Raw genomic sequence first — 26,233 nt, forward strand, 5'->3', positions numbered from 1 at the left:
AGGTGGAGTTTTGTTGCCATGTTGTCCCGCTTGTGTGTGTGTGAGTGAGTGTGTGCGTGACCGGTGGGAGAAATCGAGGTGCACTCCCGACAGGTGGACAGAGGAGCAGAGCCCGGCTTTGGAGGCACTTCAAAAAGCCCTTTGGTCGGCTGAGCATTTGCTTACGGCCATACCACCCTGAACACGCCCGATCTCGTCTGATCTCGGAAGCTAAGCAGGGTCGGGCCTGGTCAGTACTTGGATGGGAGACCGCCTGGGAATACCAGGTGCTGTAAGCTTTTTCAAGGAATCTGCTCTCTTTTACGCTGCGACAGACACAATGTATCCATGCCGTTTTGGCCCGCGAGGCACGAGGTATCTGTGTCTTCATACGTCGTTCATTTCCAAATTGATGATGGGCTTCAGGGTAAATTCGAAAAATCGGACGAAAAAAACAAAATCTGCTCTTTTGATTCACATTGAAACCCAGTGATAGGAGGTGGAGGTATTGTTTCCATGTTTCTTTCCTCCTGTGAGCCACTAGGTTTGTACCTTTTCATATACATCGTTGATTTGGGAATGGACGATGAACTCCTGGGTGAATTAGGAGAAATCCCCCCCAAAAGTCCAAAAACTGCCCTTTTGTTTTACACTGCAAACCCCAAGGTGGAGTTTTGTTGCCATGTTGTCCCGCTTGTGTGTGTGTGAGTGAGTGTGTGCGTGACCGGTGGGAGAAATCGAGGTGCACTCCCGACAGGTGGACAGAGGAGCAGAGCCCGGCTTTGGAGGCACTTCAAAAAGCCCTTTGGTCGGCTGAGCATTTGCTTACGGCCATACCACCCTGAACACGCCCGGGGGAGGAGCCTGTGGAGAGGAGCTGAGTGAGACCCCAGAGCAGCTGTTCAGCTCACAGAGAGAACAAGGACAAACATTTTGAGGTAAATCCTGGTCGATTTTGTTGCAAGGACTTGAGACTGAACGAACTTCCCCCCGACAGCTTCAGCTGTCAGGGGGGGAACCTTTTTGACGGGAAACCAAGAGCAGAATGGAGGAAATGCTGGGAGAGGAGAGTGGAAGTAAGTGCGACCAGGAAGCTAAAATGAAGTCTACAACGTATGAGAAAAAGTTAACAGTGCTGGTGGACATAGTCGGAGAAGAGAGAATAACGATGATGGGCATGCTAAGAAAAATAAAAGAGGACTGTGGAGTGGTGACAGGCTGCAGATATAAGACTCCCAAACAATACGAGGTGACAATGCAAACAAATACAGGCAAAGAACGCCTAATGGACGGAGTAATGATCGGGGAGACCAGAATTCTGGCAAGAGACATCCAAACGGACGAAATGGTGGTTTCTTTCCTCGCTCTCCCCATATACGTGGAAGACAAGGAGATAACCGAGAGGCTGAGGGAATGGGGGGTGAAGGCAGTCTCCGGGATAAGGAGGAGGATGTGGCCGGGCACCGACATTGCCGACGGGACAAGATTTGTAAAAGTCAAGTTCACAGACACAGTGAAATCACTACCGTACTCTACTAAGTTTAATGTAGTGGGAGGGGCAGAACACTTTCGGGTCATACACGACAGACAGGTGAAGGTGTGCCGACTATGCATCCAGCCGGGCCACGTGGTGAGAGACTGCCCGGAGTTTAAATGTTTCAAATGTGGCAGGAGAGGGCACTACGCACGGGAGTGCGAAGAGAACAATTGTAACACCTGCGGCATGGGAGGGATATGGTGTATGTGTGCAGAGCCCGAGACGCCTGGAGGAGAGACAAAGAGGGACTCCTGCGCCGCTGCGGACCAAAAGACCAAAGAGACGACGGAGAGAGCACAGAGAGCTGACCCGACGGGGGGAAGCGGGGAGACGACGGAGAGAGCAGAGAGTCCAGGCCCTGATCCCACAGCAGGAGCGGAAGGAGCAGGAGCAGGAGAAGTGCGGATGGAGGAGGAAGGAGAGCAGGACGGAGAGCAGCGAGAAGGAGAGGCGCAGGACGGTGATGAGGCGACAACGATGGAAGGAGAGGGGGAAACGGAGACTGTCAACGGAAGGGAGAGAGAGGGAGAGGCAGGAGCCAGAGAGATGGGCGGGGGAGAAAGTGAGGCAAAGAGGGAAGGGGTAGGAGGGCTGGGAACGAGTGAGGGTGCTGAGGAGCTGCAGAGTGGGATGGAGTGGGAAGGCTCTGAAACGTCCCTGAGTGAGGGAGATGTCATGGAGAAAGTGGGTGAGGTGAGGAAAAGGACACAAACCACGAGAAAGAGTAAAAGATTGGGGCAAATGAAAAAGAAAGCAGCTAGATGATGCTGGTGTGCGAAGCTGGCATTATATGCCTACAAGAGACTCATTGGGACAATAATTGTGCGAGAGAGACGGAGAGAGGGGGCGATCAGTGGGATGCATGTGAATAATGGGGGAGATAAATCCAGGGGGTGGTAATCCCAGTGAATGCGAATGTTAGAAAGTGTGTAGATGTTGGGGAAGGGAGAATGAATGGGATTTAATTTATTATGGAAAGACATGTAAGCATGATAAACAAAGATGTCAATAAGGATGTGTTTAACAGTGGGTTAATTAAGGGGAGCACCTTTCTTAGGGAAAAAGAAGATGGAGAACTCCTGCTGCACTTTGGATGAAAGAAAAAAATGTGTTAAATTAAACTGTGCGCAACGTGTTTGACTATGTATGTAAATGACTGGAAAATGTGATTGAAAATGATTTTTTGATAATAAAAAAAAAAAAAAAAAAAAAAAAAAACACGCCCGATCTCGTCTGATCTCGGAAGCTAAGCAGGGTCGGGCCTGGTCAGTACTTGGATGGGAGACCGCCTGGGAATACCAGGTGCTGTAAGCTTTTTCAAGGAATCTGCTCTCTTTTACGCTGCGACAGACACAATGTATCCATGCCGTTTTGGCCCGCGAGGCACGAGGTATCTGTGTCTTCATACGTCGTTCATTTCCAAATTGATGATGGGCTTCAGGGTAAATTCGAAAAATCGGACGAAAAAAACAAAATCTGCTCTTTTGATTCACATTGAAACCCAGTGATAGGAGGTGGAGGTATTGTTTCCATGTTTCTTTCCTCCTGTGAGCCACTAGGTTTGTACCTTTTCATATACATCGTTGATTTGGGAATGGACGATGAACTCCTGGGTGAATTAGGAGAAATCCCCCCAAAAGTCCAAAAACTGCCCTTTTGTTTTACACTGCAAACCCCAAGGTGGAGTTTTGTTGCCATGTTGTCCCGCTTGTGTGTGTGTGAGTGAGTGTGTGCGTGACCGGTGGGAGAAATCGAGGTGCACTCCCGACAGGTGGACAGAGGAGCAGAGCCCGGCTTTGGAGGCACTTCAAAAAGCCCTTTGGTCGGCTGAGCATTTGCTTACGGCCATACCACCCTGAACACGCCCGATCTCGTCTGATCTCGGAAGCTAAGCAGGGTCGGGCCTGGTCAGTACTTGGATGGGAGACCGCCTGGGAATACCAGGTGCTGTAAGCTTTTTCAAGGAATCTGCTCTCTTTTACGCTGCGACAGACACAATGTATCCATGCCGTTTTGGCCCGCGAGGCACGAGGTATCTGTGTCTTCATACGTCGTTCATTTCCAAATTGATGATGGGCTTCAGGGTAAATTCGAAAAATCGGACGAAAAAAACAAAATCTGCTCTTTTGATTCACATTGAAACCCAGTGATAGGAGGTGGAGGTATTGTTTCCATGTTTCTTTCCTCCTGTGAGCCACTAGGTTTGTACCTTTTCATATACATCGTTGATTTGGGAATGGACGATGAACTCCTGGGTGAATTAGGAGAAATCCCCCCAAAAGTCCAAAAACTGCCCTTTTGTTTTACACTGCAAACCCCAAGGTGGAGTTTTGTTGCCATGTTGTCCCGCTTGTGTGTGTGTGAGTGAGTGTGTGCGTGACCGGTGGGAGAAATCGAGGTGCACTCCCGACAGGTGGACAGAGGAGCAGAGCCCGGCTTTGGAGGCACTTCAAAAAGCCCTTTGGTCGGCTGAGCATTTGCTTACGGCCATACCACCCTGAACACGCCCGATCTCGTCTGATCTCGGAAGCTAAGCAGGGTCGGGCCTGGTCAGTACTTGGATGGGAGACCGCCTGGGAATACCAGGTGCTGTAAGCTTTTTCAAGGAATCTGCTCTCTTTTACGCTGCGACAGACACAATGTATCCATGCCGTTTTGGCCCGCGAGGCACGAGGTATCTGTGTCTTCATACGTCGTTCATTTCCAAATTGATGATGGGCTTCAGGGTAAATTCGAAAAATCGGACGAAAAAAACCAAATCTGCTCTTTTGATTCACATTGAAACCCAGTGATAGGAGGTGGAGGTATTGTTTCCATGTTTCTTTCCTCCTGTGAGCCACTAGGTTTGTACCTTTTCATATACATCGTTGATTTGGGAATGGACGATGAACTCCTGGGTGAATTAGGAGAAATCCCCCCAAAAGTCCAAAAACTGCCCTTTTGTTTTACACTGCAAACCCCAAGGTGGAGTTTTGTTGCCATGTTGTCCCGCTTGTGTGTGTGTGAGTGAGTGTGTGCGTGACCGGTGGGAGAAATCGAGGTGCACTCCCGACAGGTGGACAGAGGAGCAGAGCCCGGCTTTGGAGGCACTTCAAAAAGCCCTTTGGTCGGCTGAGCATTTGCTTACGGCCATACCACCCTGAACACGCCCGATCTCGTCTGATCTCGGAAGCTAAGCAGGGTCGGGCCTGGTCAGTACTTGGATGGGAGACCGCCTGGGAATACCAGGTGCTGTAAGCTTTTTCAAGGAATCTGCTCTCTTTTACGCTGCGACAGACACAATGTATCCATGCCGTTTTGGCCCGCGAGGCACGAGGTATCTGTGTCTTCATACGTCGTTCATTTCCAAATTGATGATGGGCTTCAGGGTAAATTCGAAAAATCGGACGAAAAAAACCAAATCTGCTCTTTTGATTCACATTGAAACCCAGTGATAGGAGGTGGAGGTATTGTTTCCATGTTTCTTTCCTCCTGTGAGCCACTAGGTTTGTACCTTTTCATATACATCGTTGATTTGGGAATGGACGATGAACTCCTGGGTGAATTAGGAGAAATCCCCCCAAAAGTCCAAAAACTGCCCTTTTGTTTTACACTGCAAACCCCAAGGTGGAGTTTTGTTGCCATGTTGTCCCGCTTGTGTGTGTGTGAGTGAGTGTGTGCGTGACCGGTGGGAGAAATCGAGGTGCACTCCCGACAGGTGGACAGAGGAGCAGAGCCCGGCTTTGGAGGCACTTCAAAAAGCCCTTTGGTCGGCTGAGCATTTGCTTACGGCCATACCACCCTGAACACGCCCGATCTCGTCTGATCTCGGAAGCTAAGCAGGGTCGGGCCTGGTCAGTACTTGGATGGGAGACCGCCTGGGAATACCAGGTGCTGTAAGCTTTTTCAAGGAATCTGCTCTCTTTTACGCTGCGACAGACACAATGTATCCATGCCGTTTTGGCCCGCGAGGCACGAGGTATCTGTGTCTTCATACGTCGTTCATTTCCAAATTGATGATGGGCTTCAGGGTAAATTCGAAAAATCGGACGAAAAAAACAAAATCTGCTCTTTTGATTCACATTGAAACCCAGTGATAGGAGGTGGAGGTATTGTTTCCATGTTTCTTTCCTCCTGTGAGCCACTAGGTTTGTACCTTTTCATATACATCGTTGATTTGGGAATGGACGATGAACTCCTGGGTGAATTAGGAGAAATCCCCCCCAAAAGTCCAAAAACTGCCCTTTTGTTTTACACTGCAAACCCCAAGGTGGAGTTTTGTTGCCATGTTGTCCCGCTTGTGTGTGTGTGAGTGAGTGTGTGCGTGACCGGTGGGAGAAATCGAGGTGCACTCCCGACAGGTGGACAGAGGAGCAGAGCCCGGCTTTGGAGGCACTTCAAAAAGCCCTTTGGTCGGCTGAGCATTTGCTTACGGCCATACCACCCTGAACACGCCCGGGGGAGGAGCCTGTGGAGAGGAGCTGAGTGAGACCCCAGAGCAGCTGTTCAGCTCACAGAGAGAACAAGGACAAACATTTTGAGGTAAATCCTGGTCGATTTTGTTGCAAGGACTTGAGACTGAACGAACTTCCCCCCGACAGCTTCAGCTGTCAGGGGGGGAACCTTTTTGACGGGAAACCAAGAGCAGAATGGAGGAAATGCTGGGAGAGGAGAGTGGAAGTAAGTGCGACCAGGAAGCTAAAATGAAGTCTACAACGTATGAGAAAAAGTTAACAGTGCTGGTGGACATAGTCGGAGAAGAGAGAATAACGATGATGGGCATGCTAAGAAAAATAAAAGAGGACTGTGGAGTGGTGACAGGCTGCAGATATAAGACTCCCAAACAATACGAGGTGACAATGCAAACAAATACAGGCAAAGAACGCCTAATGGACGGAGTAATGATCGGGGAGACCAGAATTCTGGCAAGAGACATCCAAACGGACGAAATGGTGGTTTCTTTCCTCGCTCTCCCCATATACGTGGAAGACAAGGAGATAACCGAGAGGCTGAGGGAATGGGGGGTGAAGGCAGTCTCCGGGATAAGGAGGAGGATGTGGCCGGGCACCGACATTGCCGACGGGACAAGATTTGTAAAAGTCAAGTTCACAGACACAGTGAAATCACTACCGTACTCTACTAAGTTTAATGTAGTGGGAGGGGCAGAACACTTTCGGGTCATACACGACAGACAGGTGAAGGTGTGCCGACTATGCATCCAGCCGGGCCACGTGGTGAGAGACTGCCCGGAGTTTAAATGTTTCAAATGTGGCAGGAGAGGGCACTACGCACGGGAGTGCGAAGAGAACAATTGTAACACCTGCGGCATGGGAGGGATATGGTGTATGTGTGCAGAGCCCGAGACGCCTGGAGGAGAGACAAAGAGGGACTCCTGCGCCGCTGCGGACCAAAAGACCAAAGAGACGACGGAGAGAGCACAGAGAGCTGACCCGACGGGGGGAAGCGGGGAGACGACGGAGAGAGCAGAGAGTCCAGGCCCTGATCCCACAGCAGGAGCGGAAGGAGCAGGAGCAGGAGAAGTGCGGATGGAGGAGGAAGGAGAGCAGGACGGAGAGCAGCGAGAAGGAGAGGCGCAGGACGGTGATGAGGCGACAACGATGGAAGGAGAGGGGGAAACGGAGACTGTCAACGGAAGGGAGAGAGAGGGAGAGGCAGGAGCCAGAGAGATGGGCGGGGGAGAAAGTGAGGCAAAGAGGGAAGGGGTAGGAGGGCTGGGAACGAGTGAGGGTGCTGAGGAGCTGCAGAGTGGGATGGAGTGGGAAGGCTCTGAAACGTCCCTGAGTGAGGGAGATGTCATGGAGAAAGTGGGTGAGGTGAGGAAAAGGACACAAACCACGAGAAAGAGTAAAAGATTGGGGCAAATGAAAAAGAAAGCAGCTAGATGATGCTGGTGTGCGAAGCTGGCATTATATGCCTACAAGAGACTCATTGGGACAATAATTGTGCGAGAGAGACGGAGAGAGGGGGCGATCAGTGGGATGCATGTGAATAATGGGGGAGATAAATCCAGGGGGTGGTAATCCCAGTGAATGCGAATGTTAGAAAGTGTGTAGATGTTGGGGAAGGGAGAATGAATGGGATTTAATTTATTATGGAAAGACATGTAAGCATGATAAACAAAGATGTCAATAAGGATGTGTTTAACAGTGGGTTAATTAAGGGGAGCACCTTTCTTAGGGAAAAAGAAGATGGAGAACTCCTGCTGCACTTTGGATGAAAGAAAAAAATGTGTTAAATTAAACTGTGCGCAACGTGTTTGACTATGTATGTAAATGACTGGAAAATGTGATTGAAAATGATTTTTTGATAATAAAAAAAAAAAAAAAAAAAAAAAAAAACACGCCCGATCTCGTCTGATCTCGGAAGCTAAGCAGGGTCGGGCCTGGTCAGTACTTGGATGGGAGACCGCCTGGGAATACCAGGTGCTGTAAGCTTTTTCAAGGAATCTGCTCTCTTTTACGCTGCGACAGACACAATGTATCCATGCCGTTTTGGCCCGCGAGGCACGAGGTATCTGTGTCTTCATACGTCGTTCATTTCCAAATTGATGATGGGCTTCAGGGTAAATTCGAAAAATCGGACGAAAAAAACAAAATCTGCTCTTTTGATTCACATTGAAACCCAGTGATAGGAGGTGGAGGTATTGTTTCCATGTTTCTTTCCTCCTGTGAGCCACTAGGTTTGTACCTTTTCATATACATCGTTGATTTGGGAATGGACGATGAACTCCTGGGTGAATTAGGAGAAATCCCCCCAAAAGTCCAAAAACTGCCCTTTTGTTTTACACTGCAAACCCCAAGGTGGAGTTTTGTTGCCATGTTGTCCCGCTTGTGTGTGTGTGAGTGAGTGTGTGCGTGACCGGTGGGAGAAATCGAGGTGCACTCCCGACAGGTGGACAGAGGAGCAGAGCCCGGCTTTGGAGGCACTTCAAAAAGCCCTTTGGTCGGCTGAGCATTTGCTTACGGCCATACCACCCTGAACACGCCCGATCTCGTCTGATCTCGGAAGCTAAGCAGGGTCGGGCCTGGTCAGTACTTGGATGGGAGACCGCCTGGGAATACCAGGTGCTGTAAGCTTTTTCAAGGAATCTGCTCTCTTTTACGCTGCGACAGACACAATGTATCCATGCCGTTTTGGCCCGCGAGGCACGAGGTATCTGTGTCTTCATACGTCGTTCATTTCCAAATTGATGATGGGCTTCAGGGTAAATTCGAAAAATCGGACGAAAAAAACAAAATCTGCTCTTTTGATTCACATTGAAACCCAGTGATAGGAGGTGGAGGTATTGTTTCCATGTTTCTTTCCTCCTGTGAGCCACTAGGTTTGTACCTTTTCATATACATCGTTGATTTGGGAATGGACGATGAACTCCTGGGTGAATTAGGAGAAATCCCCCCAAAAGTCCAAAAACTGCCCTTTTGTTTTACACTGCAAACCCCAAGGTGGAGTTTTGTTGCCATGTTGTCCCGCTTGTGTGTGTGTGAGTGAGTGTGTGCGTGACCGGTGGGAGAAATCGAGGTGCACTCCCGACAGGTGGACAGAGGAGCAGAGCCCGGCTTTGGAGGCACTTCAAAAAGCCCTTTGGTCGGCTGAGCATTTGCTTACGGCCATACCACCCTGAACACGCCCGATCTCGTCTGATCTCGGAAGCTAAGCAGGGTCGGGCCTGGTCAGTACTTGGATGGGAGACCGCCTGGGAATACCAGGTGCTGTAAGCTTTTTCAAGGAATCTGCTCTCTTTTACGCTGCGACAGACACAATGTATCCATGCCGTTTTGGCCCGCGAGGCACGAGGTATCTGTGTCTTCATACGTCGTTCATTTCCAAATTGATGATGGGCTTCAGGGTAAATTCGAAAAATCGGACGAAAAAAACCAAATCTGCTCTTTTGATTCACATTGAAACCCAGTGATAGGAGGTGGAGGTATTGTTTCCATGTTTCTTTCCTCCTGTGAGCCACTAGGTTTGTACCTTTTCATATACATCGTTGATTTGGGAATGGACGATGAACTCCTGGGTGAATTAGGAGAAATCCCCCCAAAAGTCCAAAAACTGCCCTTTTGTTTTACACTGCAAACCCCAAGGTGGAGTTTTGTTGCCATGTTGTCCCGCTTGTGTGTGTGTGAGTGAGTGTGTGCGTGACCGGTGGGAGAAATCGAGGTGCACTCCCGACAGGTGGACAGAGGAGCAGAGCCCGGCTTTGGAGGCACTTCAAAAAGCCCTTTGGTCGGCTGAGCATTTGCTTACGGCCATACCACCCTGAACACGCCCCCCCCGGAAGTCAGCTGTGAGTAGTGAGTAGTGAGAGCGAGCGGCAAAAGTTTGAAAGTTTGACAGTTCGACACGTTTGTGCTGACAGTGTTTTCAGCCGGAGAGTCTCACAGCAGAACAGACCCCCCCGACAGCCCGGCTGTTTGGGGGATCCTGCTCCCTGTGAGGGAAGTGACGGATTGATCGCATGGCTAACCAAAAAGGACCGGAGATGAGACGCACCAAACAGAACACGGATGACGGACGAGACGACAAAATAAACTACGAGAAAAAGTTAACACTGAATGTGGAGATCGAAGGGGACGATAGAGTGACTATGATGGAGCTGCTACGTAAAGTGAAGGAGGAGTGCGGTGAGGTGGTCGGATGCAGATACAAGACCCCCAAGAACTATGAGCTCACAATGAGAACTGAAGGAGGGAAGGTGAAGCTAATGGACGGTCTGAAAATCCATAACAATACGGTCACGGCAAGTGAAATAAATAAAGACGAGATGGTGGTGTCGTTCATAAACTTACCGATATACATCGGCGACGATACAATAATCAAGAAACTTTTAGACTGGGGAGTGACTCCGGTGTCAAACATTAGGAGACGGGTGTGGCCGGGAACCGAGATTGTGGACGGGACCAGATACATGCGGGTCAGGTTCACAGAGACAGTTAAGTCGCTCCCGTATTCGGCTAAGTTTGAGACCGCAGGAGGAGCCGAACACTTCAGAGTGATACATGACAGGCAGATAAAAGTCTGCCGACTCTGCATTCAGCCGGGCCATATAGTTCGAGATTGCCCGGACTTCAGGTGTTTCAAGTGTGGCCAGCAAGGTCACTACGCCAGAGAGTGCGCGGAGGAGCAAGAGGAGGAGGAGCGGCGGCAGGAGAAGGAGAAGACGGGAGACGGATGCCGGAGCGAGGAGGCGGACGACGGCGAGGACCGAAGCCCGAGCGGAAGCGGAGGCGGAGACGCGGATCCGACAGCAGGAGCAGAAGGGGAAGGAGAGGAGAGGATGCAGGAGGAAGGAGAGCAGGACGGAGCGGAGCAGGACGGAGGTGGGGCGACAGTAAGGGAGACAACGACGGCCGGAGTGGGGGAAACGGAGACTGTCACAAGAGGGGGGAGAGAGAGAGCTGCAGGAGCCAAAGAGAGGAGCGGAGGTACGGACGGGGGAGAAAGCGATGGGGAAATGGAAGGGGAGGGAGGGCAGGGAACGAGTGGGGGTGCCGAGGAGGTGGTGAGTGGGATGGAGTGGGAAGGCTCTGATACGTCTTTGAGTGAGGGAGAGGTCTTGGAGAAAGTTGGTGAGGTGAGGAAAAGGCACCAAACCACGAGACAGAGCAAGAGGTTGGAACAAATTAAAAAGAAAGCAGCCAAATGATACTGTGGACACCTCTGCTAAAATTACTAATGATGCTCAGCCTGTCCTCATTTAACTGCAATGGGCTCAGAGACCGAGACAGAAGACAGCAAACCCTGCTGGTGTGTGACGCTGACATTATTTGCTTACAAGAGACTCATTGGGACAATGCGTGTGTGAGAGAGACGGAGAGAGGATGGACTGGTGAGATGTATGCAAATAATGGGGGAGATAAATCAAGGGGGGTGGCAATCTTAGTGAAGAAGGGTGTGATTCAGAATGTTACAAAGTGTGTGGATGACGGGGAAGGGCGAATGATTGGGATTTCTTTTGAACACAATGGGGGAAAGTATAAGTTAATAAACTTATATGCGCCAAATGAGGAGAGAGAGAGAAAAGGTTTTTTTGAGAGGATGGGAGAAATGTGCAACAACAACTGTATGATTGTGGGGGATTTTAATGTGTGGTGTGGCAGGTTAGACGCGTCATCGAGTGTGTGTTACAGGAGCGACTCGTCGAGAGGTGTGCTGAAGAGGATGATGAAAGACAGAGGGATGATGGACGTATGGAGAGAGAGGAACCCGAAAGGAAGGGCTTTCTCTAGAAGACAAGTGGTGAGAGGTGTTCTAAAGCAAAGCAGGATAGACTTAGTCTTGGGAGCTAAGAGCATAGCAGACAGGATAGGGAGGATAGAATACAAAGTCACTGCACTAAGCGACCACATGGTTCTGCAGTTTAGTTTAAACCAACCAAGTGAAAGGAGGGGAGGTGGAGTGTGGTGTCTGAATAGTGAACTGGTGAAAGATGAACAGTATAAAAAGAAAGTGAGAGAGTGGATAAACATGAGAAAGAATGACCGCATGTATGAGGAGGATGTTGGCAGGTGGTGGGAGAAATTGAAAGCAGAAATTAAAAAGCTCAGCATAAAGCACAGCAGAGACAGAAACAGGAGAGCGAGGAAGAGGGAGAGGGAACTTAAGGAGGAGCTAGAAAGAGAGGTAGAGAGGATAGATGAGGAGGGAGGTGATTTGGAAAACTATATAAGAATTAGAGATGAGCTGAAGGAGATAGAACAGAGAAAGTGCAACGGAGCAGTAGTCAGGAGCAGGGCGAGACATGTGATTGAGGGAGAGAAATGTACAAGGTTTTTTCTAGGGCTAGAGAAAACAAAACAGAAGAGGAATTACTTAGAGAAGGTAGAAGGAAAAGAGGGAGAAGGAATTACAGACTTTGTCGAGATAGTAGTAAGGGTAGAAGAATTTTACAGGGAATTATTCAGTGGAGGAGAAGCAGATGAAGAAAGCATAAGGTTGGTGTTGGAGAAAGTGGAAGGGAAGCTGTGTGAGGACGATAGGGAGATGTGTGAGGGTAACATAGGGACAGGAGAAATAGAAGCAGCAATAGCAGGACTTGGCAGGAATAGGAGTCCGGGGATAGATGGAATCACAGGGGAGTTTTACATGGAATTCAGGGAAGAACTAGTGCCGGTGTTAGATAGAGTGTTTAGATGGACAGAAGAGGGGGATAGGATGACGACAGGAATGGCGACAGGGCTGGTCAGCATCATTTACAAGAAAGGGAATAGGGATAGATTAGAAAACTACAGACCACTTACAATGTTGAACACAGATTATAAGATACTAGCACGGGTGTTAGCCAACAGGATAAAGAGAGTTATCGGGACGGTGGTAGGGAGCACGCAGGCTTATAGTGTACCAGGCAGGGACATAGCTGACACAGTAAGCAGCATCAGAGACACTATAGAATTTATGAAGAGGGGAAAAGGAGGGGCTGTAATGAGTTTAGATTTAAATAAGGCATTTGACAGGGTTGACCACACCTACTTGCACAGGGTGTTGGAGAAAATGGGGTTTGGGCACAGGCTAAGGGGATGGATCAGGAGGATGTATGACAGAGCATACAGCTGCGTCAAAATTAATGGGATAGTGACAGACGCGTTCAGGCTAGAAAGGTCGGTCAGGCAAGGTTGTCCAATGTCAGCACTGCTGTACTCACTGGCAGCCGAGCCACTAGCACAACTGTTAAGACAGAATAAAAAAATCAGGGGAATAGAGCTACCAGGAGGACAAATGAGTCTATTGTACCAATATGCGGACGACACAACAGTCACAGTGAAGGACAAGGAGAGCATAGGGGAGGTACTAGATAGCTTAGAGCTGTATGGGAGGGCATCGGGGGCTAAAGTGAACATAGAGAAGTCAGAGATCATGTATATAGGCGAGGGGTGTACAGGAAGGGTGGAGATAGGTTTAAGAGAGAAACAGGATTACTTCAGAGTGTTGGGAGTCAACCTAGGGATTAAGCACAAGGAGGGGAGAGATATGCAATATGAAGGGATTGTGAACAACATCAGGAGAACACTAGGGTTTTGGAGGCAAAGGGGGCTAGGGTTGAAAGGGAAGGTGGTTGTGGTCAATACATTAGTGGTGAGTAGGTTAGTGTATGTTATGAATGTGCTGGATGTACCTGAGAGGGTGATGAAGGAGGTGGAGAGAGAAGTGAATGAGTTTCTGTGGGATGGGAAGGGAGTCAGAATAGCCAGGGAAGTGATGGAAAATGAGTACGAGGACGGAGGACTGAAACTGATCAATTTAGAGAAAAAGAAGAAGGCACTCAGGGTGAAAATGATGGTGAGGTATCTAAGGAACAACAGTGATCAGATATGGAAAATCTTTCTAAAAGAAGCGGTGGATAAATGTGGTGGGTGCGGAGACAGTGCTGTGTACATGGAACTGAAGAAAGGGATGATGAGTGAAGTGTCTGATTTCCACAAAGAAATGCTGGGAGCATGGGGGGAGTTTGTGAAATGTGTGAAGTATGAATGCAGGAGTGTGAAGCAAGTCTGGGAGCAGCCGGTGTTTCTGAATCCCAAAATCACATGGGATGGGGAAACACTGTACAACAGGCTGATGTGGAGGGCGGGGTTCAGGAAGGTGAGAGACTTGGTGTATGAATATGTACCCGGGTTTATGAGAGCACAGGTGATAGTGGATGAGGTGAGGAGCAGGGGTGATGAAATGTGGATGGGGACAGCAGAGGGGCTGATGGATAAGATAAAGGGGGGGATGCCCAGAGAGTGGAAGGAGATGATTGAGAGGGAGAATGTGGTGGATGAGGAAGGAGAGATCGAGCTGCACATAGGAGAAAGTGAGAAGATGGTGAACCTGATGAATGTGAAAACCAGAGTGCTGTACAAATGCCTAAGAGGGAGGGAGGTGAGGAGACCAGCCGCAGAGAAAGTATGGCCAAGAGTGATTGAGGACATGGAGGTGAAAAGAATATGGACGAACTTGAGAGTGAAATGGAACAGCAGTGAATGTGAGAACTTTGACTTTCTGCTTAGACACAATAGGGTCTTTAACAACTTAATCATAAGCAAGTTTGATATGAATGTGAAGAAAGAATGCGACGTATGTGGAGTGGAAGTAGAAACATGCATGCATGAGTTTGTTGAATGTTCTGAGTTGCAGGTGTACTTCCAGAAATTGAAGGGGATAATCAACAAGTGTTGGGAAGAAAAATATGTCGAGAGAATGGAGTGGAAGGAACTGTGGCTGTTTGGAGCGGGAGGTAAAAGGGAAGGGGTGAGTCTCTTAAATTACATGCTGAGCCATGCAAGGTATGCGGTCAAAATGAGGAGAAACCTGGCCCATTACGAGAGGAGAAAGGCCGACGTCTGGTGCATGTTTAAAAGCGGTTTGCAGAGGAACGTCAAGCTGATGTATGGAGCCTTAGAAAAGGAGGACTTTGAAAGTGGGTTCATCGCAGGCAGCACCCTAATAAGGATACGGGGAGATGGTGAAATACAGATTGACTGGGGTTAGCAAAGTTGCCTCTCCAGTTAAGAGCGCCTTTTGAGTTGGGGCAATTTGATTTTGTATTTTGTACTGGTATATCTTTGTGTTGTGCTGTTTGATTATGCTTTGCTCTCTGTTTGATTTAGGTGCTTGTGTCGACGCGATGCAAGCTCCAATACTGTGTAAATCTGTACAATGTCTTTTGTAACTTTTTGATAATAAAAAAAAAAAAAAAAAAAAAAAAACACGCCCGATCTCGTCTGATCTCGGAAGCTAAGCAGGGTCGGGCCTGGTCAGTACTTGGATGGGAGACCGCCTGGGAATACCAGGTGCTGTAAGCTTTTTCAAGGAATCTGCTCTCTTTTACGCTGCGACAGACACAATGTATCCATGCCGTTTTGGCCCGCGAGGCACGAGGTATCTGTGTCTTCATACGTCGTTCATTTCCAAATTGATGATGGGCTTCAGGGTAAATTCGAAAAATCGGACGAAAAAAACCAAATCTGCTCTTTTGATTCACATTGAAACCCAGTGATAGGAGGTGGAGGTATTGTTTCCATGTTTCTTTCCTCCTGTGAGCCACTAGGTTTGTACCTTTTCATATACATCGTTGATTTGGGAATGGACGATGAACTCCTGGGTGAATTAGGAGAAATCCCCCCCAAAAGTCCAAAAACTGCCCTTTTGTTTTACACTGCAAACCCCAAGGTGGAGTTTTGTTGCCATGTTGTCCCGCTTGTGTGTGTGTGAGTGAGTGTGTGCGTGACCGGTGGGAGAAATCGAGGTGCACTCCCGACAGGTGGACAGAGGAGCAGAGCCCGGCTTTGGAGGCACTTCAAAAAGCCCTTTGGTCGGCTGAGCATTTGCTTACGGCCATACCACCCTGAACACGCCCGGGGGAGGAGCCTGTGGAGAGGAGCTGAGTGAGACCCCAGAGCAGCTGTTCAGCTCACAGAGAGAACAAGGACAAACATTTTGAGGTAAATCCTGGTCGATTTTGTTGCAAGGACTTGAGACTGAACGAACTTCCCCCCGACAGCTTCAGCTGTCAGGGGGGGAACCTTTTTGACGGGAAACCAAGAGCAGAATGGAGGAAATGCTGGGAGAGGAGAGTGGAAGTAAGTGCGACCAGGAAGCTAAAATGAAGTCTACAACGTATGAGAAAAAGTTAACAGTGCTGGTGGACATAGTCGGAGAAGAGAGAATAACGATGATGGGCATGCTAAGAAAAATAAAAGAGGACTGTGGAGTGGTGACAGGCTGCAGATATAAGACTCCCAAACAATACGAGGTGACAATGCAAACAAATACAGGCAAAGAACGCCTAATGGACGGAGTAATGATCGGGGAGACCAGAATTCTGGCAAGAGACATCCAAACGGACGAAATGGTGGTTTCTTTCCTCGCTCTCCCCATATACGTGGAAGACAAGGAGATAACCGAGAGGCTGAGGGAATGGGGGGTGAAGGCAGTCTCCGGGATAAGGAGGAGGATGTGGCCGGGCACCGACATTGCCGACGGGACAAGATTTGTAAAAGTCAAGTTCACAGACACAGTGAAATCACTACCGTACTCTACTAAGTTTAATGTAGTGGGAGGGGCAGAACACTTTCGGGTCATACACGACAGACAGGTGAAGGTGTGCCGACTATGCATCCAGCCGGGCCACGTGGTGAGAGACTGCCCGGAGTTTAAATGTTTCAAATGTGGCAGGAGAGGGCACTACGCACGGGAGTGCGAAGAGAACAATTGTAACACCTGCGGCATGGGAGGGATATGGTGTATGTGTGCAGAGCCCGAGACGCCTGGAGGAGAGACAAAGAGGGACTCCTGCGCCGCTGCGGACCAAAAGACCAAAGAGACGACGGAGAGAGCACAGAGAGCTGACCCGACGGGGGGAAGCGGGGAGACGACGGAGAGAGCAGAGAGTCCAGGCCCTGATCCCACAGCAGGAGCGGAAGGAGCAGGAGCAGGAGAAGTGCGGATGGAGGAGGAAGGAGAGCAGGACGGAGAGCAGCGAGAAGGAGAGGCGCAGGACGGTGATGAGGCGACAACGATGGAAGGAGAGGGGGAAACGGAGACTGTCAACGGAAGGGAGAGAGAGGGAGAGGCAGGAGCCAGAGAGATGGGCGGGGGAGAAAGTGAGGCAAAGAGGGAAGGGGTAGGAGGGCTGGGAACGAGTGAGGGTGCTGAGGAGCTGCAGAGTGGGATGGAGTGGGAAGGCTCTGAAACGTCCCTGAGTGAGGGAGATGTCATGGAGAAAGTGGGTGAGGTGAGGAAAAGGACACAAACCACGAGAAAGAGTAAAAGATTGGGGCAAATGAAAAAGAAAGCAGCTAGATGATGCTGGTGTGCGAAGCTGGCATTATATGCCTACAAGAGACTCATTGGGACAATAATTGTGCGAGAGAGACGGAGAGAGGGGGCGATCAGTGGGATGCATGTGAATAATGGGGGAGATAAATCCAGGGGGTGGTAATCCCAGTGAATGCGAATGTTAGAAAGTGTGTAGATGTTGGGGAAGGGAGAATGAATGGGATTTAATTTATTATGGAAAGACATGTAAGCATGATAAACAAAGATGTCAATAAGGATGTGTTTAACAGTGGGTTAATTAAGGGGAGCACCTTTCTTAGGGAAAAAGAAGATGGAGAACTCCTGCTGCACTTTGGATGAAAGAAAAAAATGTGTTAAATTAAACTGTGCGCAACGTGTTTGACTATGTATGTAAATGACTGGAAAATGTGATTGAAAATGATTTTTTGATAATAAAAAAAAAAAAAAAAAAAAAAAAAAACACGCCCGATCTCGTCTGATCTCGGAAGCTAAGCAGGGTCGGGCCTGGTCAGTACTTGGATGGGAGACCGCCTGGGAATACCAGGTGCTGTAAGCTTTTTCAAGGAATCTGCTCTCTTTTACGCTGCGACAGACACAATGTATCCATGCCGTTTTGGCCCGCGAGGCACGAGGTATCTGTGTCTTCATACGTCGTTCATTTCCAAATTGATGATGGGCTTCAGGGTAAATTCGAAAAATCGGACGAAAAAAACCAAATCTGCTCTTTTGATTCACATTGAAACCCAGTGATAGGAGGTGGAGGTATTGTTTCCATGTTTCTTTCCTCCTGTGAGCCACTAGGTTTGTACCTTTTCATATACATCGTTGATTTGGGAATGGACGATGAACTCCTGGGTGAATTAGGAGAAATCCCCCCAAAAGTCCAAAAACTGCCCTTTTGTTTTACACTGCAAACCCCAAGGTGGAGTTTTGTTGCCATGTTGTCCCGCTTGTGTGTGTGTGAGTGAGTGTGTGCGTGACCGGTGGGAGAAATCGAGGTGCACTCCCGACAGGTGGACAGAGGAGCAGAGCCCGGCTTTGGAGGCACTTCAAAAAGCCCTTTGGTCGGCTGAGCATTTGCTTACGGCCATACCACCCTGAACACGCCCGATCTCGTCTGATCTCGGAAGCTAAGCAGGGTCGGGCCTGGTCAGTACTTGGATGGGAGACCGCCTGGGAATACCAGGTGCTGTAAGCTTTTTCAAGGAATCTGCTCTCTTTTACGCTGCGACAGACACAATGTATCCATGCCGTTTTGGCCCGCGAGGCACGAGGTATCTGTGTCTTCATACGTCGTTCATTTCCAAATTGATGATGGGCTTCAGGGTAAATTCGAAAAATCGGACGAAAAAAACAAAATCTGCTCTTTTGATTCACATTGAAACCCAGTGATAGGAGGTGGAGGTATTGTTTCCATGTTTCTTTCCTCCTGTGAGCCACTAGGTTTGTACCTTTTCATATACATCGTTGATTTGGGAATGGACGATGAACTCCTGGGTGAATTAGGAGAAATCCCCCCCAAAAGTCCAAAAACTGCCCTTTTGTTTTACACTGCAAACCCCAAGGTGGAGTTTTGTTGCCATGTTGTCCCGCTTGTGTGTGTGTGAGTGAGTGTGTGCGTGACCGGTGGGAGAAATCGAGGTGCACTCCCGACAGGTGGACAGAGGAGCAGAGCCCGGCTTTGGAGGCACTTCAAAAAGCCCTTTGGTCGGCTGAGCATTTGCTTACGGCCATACCACCCTGAACACGCCCGGGGGAGGAGCCTGTGGAGAGGAGCTGAGTGAGACCCCAGAGCAGCTGTTCAGCTCACAGAGAGAACAAGGACAAACATTTTGAGGTAAATCCTGGTCGATTTTGTTGCAAGGACTTGAGACTGAACGAACTTCCCCCCGACAGCTTCAGCTGTCAGGGGGGGAACCTTTTTGACGGGAAACCAAGAGCAGAATGGAGGAAATGCTGGGAGAGGAGAGTGGAAGTAAGTGCGACCAGGAAGCTAAAATGAAGTCTACAACGTATGAGAAAAAGTTAACAGTGCTGGTGGACATAGTCGGAGAAGAGAGAATAACGATGATGGGCATGCTAAGAAAAATAAAAGAGGACTGTGGAGTGGTGACAGGCTGCAGATATAAGACTCCCAAACAATACGAGGTGACAATGCAAACAAATACAGGCAAAGAACGCCTAATGGACGGAGTAATGATCGGGGAGACCAGAATTCTGGCAAGAGACATCCAAACGGACGAAATGGTGGTTTCTTTCCTCGCTCTCCCCATATACGTGGAAGACAAGGAGATAACCGAGAGGCTGAGGGAATGGGGGGTGAAGGCAGTCTCCGGGATAAGGAGGAGGATGTGGCCGGGCACCGACATTGCCGACGGGACAAGATTTGTAAAAGTCAAGTTCACAGACACAGTGAAATCACTACCGTACTCTACTAAGTTTAATGTAGTGGGAGGGGCAGAACACTTTCGGGTCATACACGACAGACAGGTGAAGGTGTGCCGACTATGCATCCAGCCGGGCCACGTGGTGAGAGACTGCCCGGAGTTTAAATGTTTCAAATGTGGCAGGAGAGGGCACTACGCACGGGAGTGCGAAGAGAACAATTGTAACACCTGCGGCATGGGAGGGATATGGTGTATGTGTGCAGAGCCCGAGACGCCTGGAGGAGAGACAAAGAGGGACTCCTGCGCCGCTGCGGACCAAAAGACCAAAGAGACGACGGAGAGAGCACAGAGAGCTGACCCGACGGGGGGAAGCGGGGAGACGACGGAGAGAGCAGAGAGTCCAGGCCCTGATCCCACAGCAGGAGCGGAAGGAGCAGGAGCAGGAGAAGTGCGGATGGAGGAGGAAGGAGAGCAGGACGGAGAGCAGCGAGAAGGAGAGGCGCAGGACGGTGATGAGGCGACAACGATGGAAGGAGAGGGGGAAACGGAGACTGTCAACGGAAGGGAGAGAGAGGGAGAGGCAGGAGCCAGAGAGATGGGCGGGGGAGAAAGTGAGGCAAAGAGGGAAGGGGTAGGAGGGCTGGGAACGAGTGAGGGTGCTGAGGAGCTGCAGAGTGGGATGGAGTGGGAAGGCTCTGAAACGTCCCTGAGTGAGGGAGATGTCATGGAGAAAGTGGGTGAGGTGAGGAAAAGGACACAAACCACGAGAAAGAGTAAAAGATTGGGGCAAATGAAAAAGAAAGCAGCTAGATGATGCTGGTGTGCGAAGCTGGCATTATATGCCTACAAGAGACTCATTGGGACAATAATTGTGCGAGAGAGACGGAGAGAGGGGGCGATCAGTGGGATGCATGTGAATAATGGGGGAGATAAATCCAGGGGGTGGTAATCCCAGTGAATGCGAATGTTAGAAAGTGTGTAGATGTTGGGGAAGGGAGAATGAATGGGATTTAATTTATTATGGAAAGACATGTAAGCATGATAAACAAAGATGTCAATAAGGATGTGTTTAACAGTGGGTTAATTAAGGGGAGCACCTTTCTTAGGGAAAAAGAAGATGGAGAACTCCTGCTGCACTTTGGATGAAAGAAAAAAATGTGTTAAATTAAACTGTGCGCAACGTGTTTGACTATGTATGTAAATGACTGGAAAATGTGATTGAAAATGATTTTTTGATAATAAAAAAAAAAAAAAAAAAAAAAAAAAACACGCCCGATCTCGTCTGATCTCGGAAGCTAAGCAGGGTCGGGCCTGGTCAGTACTTGGATGGGAGACCGCCTGGGAATACCAGGTGCTGTAAGCTTTTTCAAGGAATCTGCTCTCTTTTACGCTGCGACAGACACAATGTATCCATGCCGTTTTGGCCCGCGAGGCACGAGGTATCTGTGTCTTCATACGTCGTTCATTTCCAAATTGATGATGGGCTTCAGGGTAAATTCGAAAAATCGGACGAAAAAAACAAAATCTGCTCTTTTGATTCACATTGAAACCCAGTGATAGGAGGTGGAGGTATTGTTTCCATGTTTCTTTCCTCCTGTGAGCCACTAGGTTTGTACCTTTTCATATACATCGTTGATTTGGGAATGGACGATGAACTCCTGGGTGAATTAGGAGAAATCCCCCCAAAAGTCCAAAAACTGCCCTTTTGTTTTACACTGCAAACCCCAAGGTGGAGTTTTGTTGCCATGTTGTCCCGCTTGTGTGTGTGTGAGTGAGTGTGTGCGTGACCGGTGGGAGAAATCGAGGTGCACTCCCGACAGGTGGACAGAGGAGCAGAGCCCGGCTTTGGAGGCACTTCAAAAAGCCCTTTGGTCGGCTGAGCATTTGCTTACGGCCATACCACCCTGAACACGCCCGATCTCGTCTGATCTCGGAAGCTAAGCAGGGTCGGGCCTGGTCAGTACTTGGATGGGAGACCGCCTGGGAATACCAGGTGCTGTAAGCTTTTTCAAGGAATCTGCTCTCTTTTACGCTGCGACAGACACAATGTATCCATGCCGTTTTGGCCCGCGAGGCACGAGGTATCTGTGTCTTCATACGTCGTTCATTTCCAAATTGATGATGGGCTTCAGGGTAAATTCGAAAAATCGGACGAAAAAAACAAAATCTGCTCTTTTGATTCACATTGAAACCCAGTGATAGGAGGTGGAGGTATTGTTTCCATGTTTCTTTCCTCCTGTGAGCCACTAGGTTTGTACCTTTTCATATACATCGTTGATTTGGGAATGGACGATGAACTCCTGGGTGAATTAGGAGAAATCCCCCCAAAAGTCCAAAAACTGCCCTTTTGTTTTACACTGCAAACCCCAAGGTGGAGTTTTGTTGCCATGTTGTCCCGCTTGTGTGTGTGTGAGTGAGTGTGTGCGTGACCGGTGGGAGAAATCGAGGTGCACTCCCGACAGGTGGACAGAGGAGCAGAGCCCGGCTTTGGAGGCACTTCAAAAAGCCCTTTGGTCGGCTGAGCATTTGCTTACGGCCATACCACCCTGAACACGCCCGATCTCGTCTGATCTCGGAAGCTAAGCAGGGTCGGGCCTGGTCAGTACTTGGATGGGAGACCGCCTGGGAATACCAGGTGCTGTAAGCTTTTTCAAGGAATCTGCTCTCTTTTACGCTGCGACAGACACAATGTATCCATGCCGTTTTGGCCCGCGAGGCACGAGGTATCTGTGTCTTCATACGTCGTTCATTTCCAAATTGATGATGGGCTTCAGGGTAAATTCGAAAAATCGGACGAAAAAAACCAAATCTGCTCTTTTGATTCACATTGAAACCCAGTGATAGGAGGTGGAGGTATTGTTTCCATGTTTCTTTCCTCCTGTGAGCCACTAGGTTTGTACCTTTTCATATACATCGTTGATTTGGGAATGGACGATGAACTCCTGGGTGAATTAGGAGAAATCCCCCCAAAAGTCCAAAAACTGCCCTTTTGTTTTACACTGCAAACCCCAAGGTGGAGTTTTGTTGCCATGTTGTCCCGCTTGTGTGTGTGTGAGTGAGTGTGTGCGTGACCGGTGGGAGAAATCGAGGTGCACTCCCGACAGGTGGACAGAGGAGCAGAGCCCGGCTTTGGAGGCACTTCAAAAAGCCCTTTGGTCGGCTGAGCATTTGCTTACGGCCATACCACCCTGAACACGCCCGGGGGAGGAGCCTGTGGAGAGGAGCTGAGTGAGACCCCAGAGCAGCTGTTCAGCTCACAGAGAGAACAAGGACAAACATTTTGAGGTAAATCCTGGTCGATTTTGTTGCAAGGACTTGAGACTGAACGAACTTCCCCCCGACAGCTTCAGCTGTCAGGGGGGGAACCTTTTTGACGGGAAACCAAGAGCAGAATGGAGGAAATGCTGGGAGAGGAGAGTGGAAGTAAGTGCGACCAGGAAGCTAAAATGAAGTCTACAACGTATGAGAAAAAGTTAACAGTGCTGGTGGACATAGTCGGAGAAGAGAGAATAACAATGATGGGCATGCTAAGAAAAATAAAAGAGGACTGTGGAGTGGTGACAGGCTGCAGATATAAGACTCCCAAACAATACGAGGTGACAATGCAAACAAATACAGGCAAAGAACGCCTAATGGACGGAGTAATGATCGGGGAGACCAGAATTCTGGCAAGAGACATCCAAACGGACGAAATGGTGGTTTCTTTCCTCGCTCTCCCCATATACGTGGAAGACAAGGAGATAACCGAGAGGCTGAGGGAATGGGGGGTGAAGGCAGTCTCCGGGATAAGGAGGAGGATGTGGCCGGGCACCGACATTGCCGACGGGACAAGATTTGTAAAAGTCAAGTTCACAGACACAGTGAAATCACTACCGTACTCTACTAAGTTTAATGTAGTGGGAGGGGCAGAACACTTTCGGGTCATACACGACAGACAGGTGAAGGTGTGCCGACTATGCATCCAGCCGGGCCACGTGGTGAGAGACTGCCCGGAGTTTAAATGTTTCAAATGTGGCAGGAGAGGGCACTACGCACGGGAGTGCGAAGAGAACAATTGTAACACCTGCGGCATGGGAGGGATATGGTGTATGTGTGCAGAGCCCGAGACGCCTGGAGGAGAGACAAAGAGGGACTCCTGCGCCGCTGCGGACCAAAAGACCAAAGGGACGACGGAGAGAGCACAGAGAGCTGACCCGACGGGGGGAAGCGGGGAGACGACGGAGAGAGCAGAGAGTCCAGGCCCTGATCCCACAGCAGGAGCGGAAGGAGCAGGAGCAGGAGAAGTGCGGATGGAGGAGGAAGGAGAGCAGGACGGAGAGCAGCGAGAAGGAGAGGCGCAGGACGGTGATGAGGCGACAACGATGGAAGGAGAGGGGGAAACGGAGACTGTCAACGGAAGGGAGAGAGAGGGAGAGGCAGGAGCCAGAGAGATGGGCGGGGGAGAAAGTGAGGCAAAGAGGGAAGGGGTAGGAGGGCTGGGAACGAGTGAGGGTGCTGAGGAGCTGCAGAGTGGGATGGAGTGGGAAGGCTCTGAAACGTCCCTGAGTGAGGGAGATGTCATGGAGAAAGTGGGTGAGGTGAGGAAAAGGACACAAACCACGAGAAAGAGTAAAAGATTGGGGCAAATGAAAAAGAAAGCAGCTAGATGATGCTGGTGTGCGAAGCTGGCATTATATGCCTACAAGAGACTCATTGGGACAATAATTGTGCGAGAGAGACGGAGAGAGGGGGCGATCAGTGGGATGCATGTGAATAATGGGGGAGATAAATCCAGGGGGTGGTAATCCCAGTGAATGCGAATGTTAGAAAGTGTGTAGATGTTGGGGAAGGGAGAATGAATGGGATTTAATTTATTATGGAAAGACATGTAAGCATGATAAACAAAGATGTCAATAAGGATGTGTTTAACAGTGGGTTAATTAAGGGGAGCACCTTTCTTAGGGAAAAAGAAGATGGAGAACTCCTGCTGCACTTTGGATGAAAGAAAAAAATGTGTTAAATTAAACTGTGCGCAACGTGTTTGACTATGTATGTAAATGACTGGAAAATGTGATTGAAAATGATTTTTTGATAATAAAAAAAAAAAAAAAAAAAAAAAAAAACACGCCCGATCTCGTCTGATCTCGGAAGCTAAGCAGGGTCGGGCCTGGTCAGTACTTGGATGGGAGACCGCCTGGGAATACCAGGTGCTGTAAGCTTTTTCAAGGAATCTGCTCTCTTTTACGCTGCGACAGACACAATGTATCCATGCCGTTTTGGCCCGCGAGGCACGAGGTATCTGTGTCTTCATACGTCGTTCATTTCCAAATTGATGATGGGCTTCAGGGTAAATTCGAAAAATCGGACGAAAAAAACCAAATCTGCTCTTTTGATTCACATTGAAACCCAGTGATAGGAGGTGGAGGTATTGTTTCCATGTTTCTTTCCTCCTGTGAGCCACTAGGTTTGTACCTTTTCATATACATCGTTGATTTGGGAATGGACGATGAACTCCTGGGTGAATTAGGAGAAATCCCCCCAAAAGTCCAAAAACTGCCCTTTTGTTTTACACTGCAAACCCCAAGGTGGAGTTTTGTTGCCATGTTGTCCCGCTTGTGTGTGTGTGAGTGAGTGTGTGCGTGACCGGTGGGAGAAATCGAGGTGCACTCCCGACAGGTGGACAGAGGAGCAGAGCCCGGCTTTGGAGGCACTTCAAAAAGCCCTTTGGTCGGCTGAGCATTTGCTTACGGCCATACCACCCTGAACACGCCCGATCTCGTCTGATCTCGGAAGCTAAGCAGGGTCGGGCCTGGTCAGTACTTGGATGGGAGACCGCCTGGGAATACCAGGTGCTGTAAGCTTTTTCAAGGAATCTGCTCTCTTTTACGCTGCGACAGACACAATGTATCCATGCCGTTTTGGCCCGCGAGGCACGAGGTATCTGTGTCTTCATACGTCGTTCATTTCCAAATTGATGATGGGCTTCAGGGTAAATTCGAAAAATCGGACGAAAAAAACAAAATCTGCTCTTTTGATTCACATTGAAACCCAGTGATAGGAGGTGGAGGTATTGTTTCCATGTTTCTTTCCTCCTGTGAGCCACTAGGTTTGTACCTTTTCATATACATCGTTGATTTGGGAATGGACGATGAACTCCTGGGTGAATTAGGAGAAATCCCCCCCAAAAGTCCAAAAACTGCCCTTTTGTTTTACACTGCAAACCCCAAGGTGGAGTTTTGTTGCCATGTTGTCCCGCTTGTGTGTGTGTGAGTGAGTGTGTGCGTGACCGGTGGGAGAAATCGAGGTGCACTCCCGACAGGTGGACAGAGGAGCAGAGCCCGGCTTTGGAGGCACTTCAAAAAGCCCTTTGGTCGGCTGAGCATTTGCTTACGGCCATACCACCCTGAACACGCCCGATCTCGTCTGATCTCGGAAGCTAAGCAGGGTCGGGCCTGGTCAGTACTTGGATGGGAGACCGCCTGGGAATACCAGGTGCTGTAAGCTTTTTCAAGGAATCTGCTCTCTTTTACGCTGCGACAGACACAATGTATCCATGCCGTTTTGGCCCGCG

At 49.2% G+C, this 26,233-nt stretch overlaps 12 non-coding genes across 12 annotated transcripts; all 12 read left to right on the plus strand.

Annotated features, from left to right (window-relative positions):
* The first annotated feature begins 159 nt into the window (after positions 1-159).
* Positions 160-278, plus strand: LOC134132233 (5S ribosomal RNA). Its single transcript, XR_009956770.1, has one exon. It is a non-coding gene; the product is annotated as a 5S ribosomal RNA (ribosomal RNA).
* Positions 279-3,353: 3,075 nt separating this feature from the next.
* LOC134132234 (5S ribosomal RNA) lies at positions 3,354-3,472 on the plus strand. The gene has a single exon (XR_009956771.1). It is a non-coding gene; the product is annotated as a 5S ribosomal RNA (ribosomal RNA).
* Positions 3,473-3,995: 523 nt separating this feature from the next.
* LOC134132235 (5S ribosomal RNA) lies at positions 3,996-4,114 on the plus strand. Its single transcript, XR_009956772.1, has one exon. It is a non-coding gene; the product is annotated as a 5S ribosomal RNA (ribosomal RNA).
* Positions 4,115-4,637: 523 nt separating this feature from the next.
* LOC134132236 (5S ribosomal RNA) lies at positions 4,638-4,756 on the plus strand. The gene has a single exon (XR_009956773.1). It is a non-coding gene; the product is annotated as a 5S ribosomal RNA (ribosomal RNA).
* A 523-nt stretch (positions 4,757-5,279) lies between these two features.
* Positions 5,280-5,398, plus strand: LOC134132237 (5S ribosomal RNA). Its single transcript, XR_009956774.1, has one exon. It is a non-coding gene; the product is annotated as a 5S ribosomal RNA (ribosomal RNA).
* A 3,075-nt stretch (positions 5,399-8,473) lies between these two features.
* On the plus strand, positions 8,474-8,592 carry LOC119217308 (5S ribosomal RNA). The gene has a single exon (XR_005120247.1). It is a non-coding gene; the product is annotated as a 5S ribosomal RNA (ribosomal RNA).
* Positions 8,593-9,115: 523 nt separating this feature from the next.
* Positions 9,116-9,234, plus strand: LOC119217309 (5S ribosomal RNA). Its single transcript, XR_005120248.2, has one exon. It is a non-coding gene; the product is annotated as a 5S ribosomal RNA (ribosomal RNA).
* A 9,141-nt stretch (positions 9,235-18,375) lies between these two features.
* Positions 18,376-18,494, plus strand: LOC134132238 (5S ribosomal RNA). Its single transcript, XR_009956775.1, has one exon. It is a non-coding gene; the product is annotated as a 5S ribosomal RNA (ribosomal RNA).
* Positions 18,495-21,569: 3,075 nt separating this feature from the next.
* Positions 21,570-21,688, plus strand: LOC134132239 (5S ribosomal RNA). Its single transcript, XR_009956776.1, has one exon. It is a non-coding gene; the product is annotated as a 5S ribosomal RNA (ribosomal RNA).
* A 523-nt stretch (positions 21,689-22,211) lies between these two features.
* LOC134132240 (5S ribosomal RNA) lies at positions 22,212-22,330 on the plus strand. Its single transcript, XR_009956777.1, has one exon. It is a non-coding gene; the product is annotated as a 5S ribosomal RNA (ribosomal RNA).
* A 3,074-nt stretch (positions 22,331-25,404) lies between these two features.
* On the plus strand, positions 25,405-25,523 carry LOC134132241 (5S ribosomal RNA). Its single transcript, XR_009956778.1, has one exon. It is a non-coding gene; the product is annotated as a 5S ribosomal RNA (ribosomal RNA).
* Positions 25,524-26,047: 524 nt separating this feature from the next.
* LOC134132242 (5S ribosomal RNA) lies at positions 26,048-26,166 on the plus strand. The gene has a single exon (XR_009956779.1). It is a non-coding gene; the product is annotated as a 5S ribosomal RNA (ribosomal RNA).
* Positions 26,167-26,233: the final 67 nt, after the last annotated feature.

The sequence above is a fragment of the Pungitius pungitius genome, chromosome 7 (genome assembly GCF_949316345.1).
Source record: "Pungitius pungitius chromosome 7, fPunPun2.1, whole genome shotgun sequence".
NCBI classification, from domain to species: domain Eukaryota; kingdom Metazoa; phylum Chordata; class Actinopteri; order Perciformes; family Gasterosteidae; genus Pungitius; species Pungitius pungitius.